The sequence below is a fragment of the Pan paniscus genome, chromosome 21 (assembly GCF_029289425.2).
Source record: "Pan paniscus chromosome 21, NHGRI_mPanPan1-v2.0_pri, whole genome shotgun sequence".
Classification (NCBI taxonomy): domain Eukaryota; kingdom Metazoa; phylum Chordata; class Mammalia; order Primates; family Hominidae; genus Pan; species Pan paniscus.
Window position 1 is genome coordinate 47723300 of NC_073270.2, and position 7026 is coordinate 47730325.

At 46.0% G+C, this 7026-nt stretch overlaps 1 pseudogene; it reads right to left on the reverse strand.

The window, feature by feature from the left end:
* Nucleotides 1-756: 756 nt before the first annotated feature.
* LOC100970618 (neurofilament heavy polypeptide-like) lies at nucleotides 757-6653 on the reverse strand (annotated as a pseudogene).
* Between the last annotated feature and the right edge of the window lie 373 nt (nucleotides 6654-7026).

Below are 7026 nucleotides of genomic sequence, written 5' to 3' on the forward strand. Positions count from 1 at the left end.
TCTCTATTTCATTTAGTTCATTCTAATCTTTACTATTTTTCTGCTAATTTGGGGTTTTGTTGTTTTTTTCCTTTTTTAGTTTCTTTAGGTACATTGTTAGACTGTTAATTTATAATAATTCCACAATTTGATGTAGGCATTTATTGATATAAACTTCCCTCTTAGCACTGCTTTTGCTATATCCCACAGGTTTTGGTTGTTGTATTCCCATTTTAATTTGTTTCAATAAATTTTTTTATTTTCATCTTAATTTCTTTGTTGATGTAATAGTCATTCAGGAGCATTTTTTAAATGAATTTGTATAGTTTCCAGAATTGCTCCTGGTATTGATTTATTTGTTTTATTCTATTGTGGTCTAAGAAGATACTTAATATAATTTTGATTTTTAAAATTTGTTGAGACTTGCTTTGTAGCTTAACATATGGTCTATCCGGGAGAATATTCTATGTGCTGGTGAAAAAATGCATATTCTGTGGTTGTATAGAACGATCTGTAAATGTTAGGCCCATTTGGTCTAAAGTCCAGTTTAAATCCAATGTTCTTTCTTGATTTTATGTCTAGATGACCTGCTCAATGCTGACAGTGGAATGTTGAAGTTCCCCACCACTACTGCATTGCATCTGTCTCTCTCTTTGGACCTAGTAATATTTGCTTTATGAATCTGGATGCTCTAGTATTGAGTGCATATATATTTAGAATTGTTATATCCTCTTGCTGGGTTGATCTTTTTATCTTTATGTAATAATGTTCTTTGTGTGTGTGTGTGTGTGTGGTTTTTTTTTTTTTTTTTTTTTTTACTGTTTTTGAGTTGAAGTCTGTTTTATGTGATAGAAGTACAACTATTCCTGCTCATTTTTGGTTTCCATCTGCATGGAATATCTTTTTCCATCTTTTTACTTCCAGTCTATGTGTCTTTACTAATAATTTGAGTTTCTTGTAAGAAGCAAATAGTTCGATCACGTTTTTAAAAGACTCTATTCAGCTATTCTCTCTTTTTTTTCATTTTATAAACACTTGGTTTTATTGCACAGAAGAAGTTGAAAGTGGACTCCAGTGGAAAGTGTGCACTGGCATAATTCAGTGGCCAGTGCCCAGCCCCACCTGGACAGCTCTTCTAGAATAGAGAGCTCTGGGCAAGGGCTTGACCAGTCCTTTGGAAAACAGAAGGCATGTAGAAATAGTTTAAGACATGTCAAGCATAAAGTGTTTGTAACTGCTCATTCATTATTGTGGTCATCTGTCAGTTGCACATGGAGGAAATAAATGCACTTATTTGGAAAGGAGGGGGGCAGTTTTTTATAGTCAAGAGTTTACGTGTGGCATTCAGCATGTACCACATTCAGCTACATAAGCTTTCATAACAATTGTCCATCGCTTGGGGAGGGTGTGGGGGCAGGGGGCTGGGAGTGCCCTCTCTTGCTAACATATTGCTAACAGAAATTCCTGTTTGAAGAAGAAGGCCCCATCATCTAAGCAGTTTCTTCTTACATTAAGAGAGAAAAAGTGAAAATTGCATTACTCCGATCCTTGAGCTCTGGGCCCCTTCTGAGTTTCTTCGGCTGCTCCAGACATTCCTTTCTCCGTGCCTTACTTCCCCTTGGCAGCCTTGTCTTCTGTGGCTTTCTCTGGAGGCCTGCTGTCTTTTTGGTCTGTGCTGGAGGATTTTTCAGCCTTTTCCGCTTTATGTTTGCTTGGGTCCCTTGAGAGGGTCTTGTCATCCTCCTTGGTTTTGGCCTCTGTCTTGGGTTTCTCCTCAGGCTTCTTGGCCTCGGTGGCCTTCTCCTCCTTGGTGTCTTTTTTCTCTGGTGCTGCCGCTGCCTCCTCCTTCTCTGCTGGTTTGGTGGGTCCCTTGGCTTTGGCATCATCTGGTTCCTTCTTGGCCACCTGTCATCTCTTTGGGTTTAGCGTCTTCCTTCACCTCCACATTGGCAGGAGCCTCCTTCTCTGGGGTGGCTGCTTTTTTCTTATCTTTAGTCTCTTCCTTCTTGGCTTCAGCTTTGGATTCTTTGGGCTTTTCGAGCCCAAACTTGACTTCAGCTGAAGATTTTGCCTCTTCCTTCTCAGAGGACTTCGCTTCCTCCTTTGTTGGGGACTTGGCCTTTTCAGGCCTTTTCAGGGGACTTGACCTCAGCTGGAGACTTTGCTTCTTCCTTCACTGAGGACTTGGCCTTCTCTGGAGACTTGGCCTCAGCTGGTGATTTTGCCTTTTCCTTTGCTAGGGACTTGGCCTTCTCGGGGAACTTGACCTCGGCTGGGGATTTTGCTTCCTCTTTCTCTGGGGACTTGGCCTCAGCTGGTGACTTTGCCTCTTCATTCACTGGGGACTTGGCTTCCTTTTCTGGGGATGTGGCCTCTTCTGTTGGGGGAGACTTTGCTTCTTCTCCCCCTTCTGCCCCCTCCTCTTCACCCTCTTCTTCCTCCTTGCCCTCCTCCTCTCTGGCCTCTTTCTCCTCTTCTTCAGTCACTTCTTCAGTCACTTGGGTCTCCTCCATCTGTTCCCCCACAATCACAGTTTCTCTGACTTCTCTACCACTTTGATCTTCTCTTCACTTTTGACCTTTATGTGAGTGGACACGGAGGGAATTTTGGGGAGTCCTTCTGGAAGCCAGAAAGGAATTGGGCCGAAGCTAGTCCGACACTCTTCGCCTTCCAGGAGTTTTCTGTAAGCGGCTATCTCTATATCCAAAGCCATCTCGACATTAAGCAGGTCCCAGTATTCTCACAGCTGGGCTATCATCTCCCACTTGGTGGTCCTCAGCTCGGCGTCCAGTTGCTGAATGACTTCCTCGTAGGAGGCAATGTTGGCCTGATGACGGTCCTCCAGCTCAGAGCGCTGCCTCTCCAGTGAGTCCTTGGTGCTTTTCAGTGCCTCCAGCTCTGTGGTCCTGGCCTGCAGCTGACGCCAGTACTCAGTTATCTCCTCCGACGCTGAGCACATGGCATCTATGTTCACCTTCGCTGCCTCTAACGTCAGTCCAGCCTCACTCAGAACCACTCCTCGGACTGCAGCGTGCTCTGCACCGCATGGCCTTCAAGCTGCACGCCGAGCCGATCTCGCTCAGCGCCGATGTCACGTCGCACTTGAGGGCGTTGCGCAACTCAGCCTGCACCTGCGCGGCGCCGCAGCCCTGGGTCTGGCCGAGCAGCTCGACCACCTGCTCCTCCTGGTAGTGGCGCGACAGGTAGCCGCACTCCTCCTGCAGCGCTTGCACCTTCTTCTGCAGTTCCACGCGCGCCGCCTCGGCCTCCTGCGTGCAGCGCGTGAGTGCGCGGGCTGCCGCCTCGGCCTCCTCGCGCTGCCAGACCTCGTTGTCGAGGCGCTGGCACACGTGCGTGATGTCCTCGAGCAGGTGCTCCTGTTCCAGGCGCAGCTGCCCAGGCGCAGCATCGCACCGCGCGTCTCATGGACCTCGCGGCCCACCTGCTGCTGCTGCAGGGCCGCCTCCTCGCCCTCCAGGCTGCGGTTGTGCGCCTCCAGCTGCCGCTCCTTGTCGATGTAGCCCACGAAGCGGTCCGTCGGCGCCTGCAGCTGCTCCTCCTCACTGCTCGTTGTAGCCGCCGCCACCACGCATCCCTCTGGCTGGTTGCTCAGCGTGTCCAGCGAGTCGGTGCTCGAGGTGGCGCCTGCGCCGCAGAAGCGGCTGGGCGAGGCGGACACGGAGCTCACGGACGTCCACGTCCACGAGTGGAAGCCGCTGGAGGAGCCGGCGGCCGAGCGCGTCCCCCCCGTGCCGCTCTTTGGGGCCAGCGCGTAGTGGAGGCTGCCACCGCCGTGCAACGGCAGGAACAGGGCCCCCAGCAACGCGTCCGCGCTTCGGAAGCTCATCATGGCTGGAGCAGGTGCGCGGGGCCGGGCCGGGACGGGGCGGGACACACTGCCTCTCTGTCTTTTAAGTGGAGAATTTAATCCCTTTACATCCAAAGTTATTGATATGTCAGGCTTTGTTCCTGTCATATTGTTAATTGCTTTTTGGTTCTTTTATATATTGTTTGTTCTTTTCTTTCTCTTTTATTGTTTGATGGGTTTCTGTAGTGGTACCACTTGAGTTTTTTCTTTCTCCATTTTGTAATAGCTTTTCCAGTGAATTTTATACTTTCATGTATTTTCATGATGGTAAATGTTGTTTTTTCATTTCCATTTTTAGGACTCTCTTGAGCATTTCTTGTAGGACCAGTCTAGTGCTAATGAATTCCTTCAGCATTTGGTTGTCTGAGAAAAACTTTATTTCTCCTTCATTTACGGAGGATAATTTTGCCGAATGTAGTATTCTTGTTTGACATTTTTTTTTCTTTTAGCAGTTTGCATATATCATCTTATTATCTTCTGGTCTGTATGATTTCTGCTGAGAAATCTGTTAGTGTGTTGAAGTTTCCTTTATAGGTAATGAAATGCTTTTCTCTTGTTTTTAGGATTCATTCTTTTTCTTTGACTTAAGACGGTTTGACTATAATACGCCAAGGAGAAGACCTTTTGTGTTGTATTTTCCTGGGAATTGCTGGAAGATTGAGCCTCTTGTATCTAAATGTTTAAATATCTTGCTAGACTTGGGAAGTTTTTGTCTATTATTTAATTAAATAGGTTTTCCAATTCTTTCTTTCTCTCTTCACCCTTGGGAATACTGACAATTCAAATATTTAATAACTTCGTGCTGCCCCAAATGTCATAAAGGCTTTGCTTATTGTTTTTACTCTTTTTCTCCTTTATTTTTGTCTGACTAGGTTATCTTAAAAGACCTATATTCGAGTTCTGAGATTCTTTCTTCTGCTTGATCTAGTATATTGTTGAGGCATTCAAATGTATTTTGTATTTGCATCAATAAATTCTTCAGTTCCAGAATTTATATTTAGTTATTTTAAGAAGTATCTATCTCTTTGGTAAATTTCTTATGTTTATTTTGAATTGCTTTTCTTATTTCCTTGAATTGTTTTTCAGAATTCTCTTGTATCACATTGAGCTTCTTTAAAATCAATATTTTGAATTCTCTATATGGAATTTTAAATTTCTTTTTGATTAAGATCTATTGCTGGATAATTATTGTGCTCCTATGGAGGTGTCATATTTCCCTGCATTTTTATGTTTTCTGTGTCCTTACAATCGATATCTGCACATCTGGTGTAACAGTCATTTTTTTTTTTTTTCTATTTTTGATTTACTTTTGTAGGGAGAACTTTTTCCTGAAGCTCTATGTATGGTGTTGAGTGGGTAGGACACATTACTTTGATTCTGGGTGCATACAGTAGTGTAGTCTCTGCACGATTTCTTTGTCTGTAGACAGTGTTAGTGGAATCTGTGATTTCCTCAGTGGGTTACATTGTGGTTATTAGTGAAGGTTGTGGTAAAGTTGTGATGGAGACTGAGATGGCAATTGGGTCAGTCTTCAGGCCACAGTCATGGCAGCAGTGAGCTGAGTGTGCCTCTGTTTGTGTCCCATGATGGTGTACACTGGCACCTGTGTTGGCAGTTACTGGTGGGCTGATTCTTTGGCCTCCAGGTGGCTTACTTGAATATCAGTAGTGGCAGCAGTGGATCAGATGGGTGAGTGGGTTCCTGGGCCCCTGGGAAGCTGGTGTGGCACGGGCGATGACAATAGCAGTACTGGAGCAATTTTCTGGGGCCCAAGTGGTGTGCATATTGATGTTGGCAGTGCTTGTAAATGGCTAGGTTGAGCAGTCTTCAGACCCACATGTTATGCTTGCAGGTAAGTGCCAGCTAAGGTGGTAGTGGCTGGGAGTTTAGTCTCAATTTCAGGCCCATGGAAGGAGTGGTCAGGTGCCCGAGGTGGTGGATTAGGTTGGGCAATCACCTGGACTGTGTGCTCTGTGTCGAGAGGGAGAATGGCATAGTCAGGTTGGATGGGCCTGTGCTTGCCAATGGTGAGAGAGGGCACTAGGCACTGTGAGTGAGGGCATGGCAATCCTTAGGCTCCAGGTGGAGTGTTCCAATGAAGGAAGTAGCAGTTGCACTGAGGATATCCCACTGGAGAAGATGGAGCCAGCTTCAGTGGCCACAGTCTGGGCCAGCAGGTGGAGAATACATATCCCTGCTTCATCCTAGTTCTGATGGGGCTCGCCCCACATCCCTGGCAGTGTTAGCGTGTGCCTAGCTTGCACTCCAGCCCTGGCTGCAGGAGGCCCTGCCCAGATCGTGACCAAGTCCCAGCAGCAACTCACACTTCACTTGTGTCCCAGTCTCAAGTCCCAGCAGTACTTCCTTCCTGGCACTGGCAAACTGCAGCCTGCACATTGCTCACTTCTCAGCTCGGGCTGTGGGAGTACTCCCAGCTCATGCTGCAGTCTCAGCAGTGACAACCCCATTTTCCTGAGTGCCTCAGTCCCAGTGCTGCTGGGCCCCAGGACAGTGTGCAGAAGCTAAGTTTGAAAATGATGCCTTGCTATAGTTTCTTAGGTCTCAGAAGAGTGTGGGACTCAGTGTGAGCTCCCTCGCCCCACAGCAATTCCATCCAATCATCTCCCAGCAGCTTCTTGTGTCAGTTTCAGAGATTGGGAGGGTCGAGGTTCTCTTACGTGACCAGGATTGCATGATTGCATGGTGGGGCTGTGTGTTGCTGGAAGTCTCTCACTCACTGTTCGCCACATTGGGAAGTTACTCCCGGCTCCCAGCCAATCCTGGCCAAGCGGGCTGCCTTGCTTTCTTCTCCTTCCTCACTTTTAGTGTTTTCTGTCACTTCTCTCTTGAACTCCAGTGTTCTGTCTTGGATAATGTATTCAAAGTGTGACTGTGTATACACTATTTTTGTTCCCCTAAGTGGACGAGGAAAGCATGAAATTCTTCTCATCAGCCATCTTGAAGTCTTTCTCTGTAAGTTTTAGTATTTCCAATTTAAATGAGAGAATAAAAGGAATGAATTATTAAAGAAGTTCAAAGATAACTCAGATACATTAGAAGGGAAGAAATAGTAAAGATAAAATCAGAAATTAATTATAAAGCAAAAAATAAAATTGATAAGTAAACCCAAGAGCTGGATTTTGAAAATGACAGTAGAATAAATCAACTTCTGGCAATTA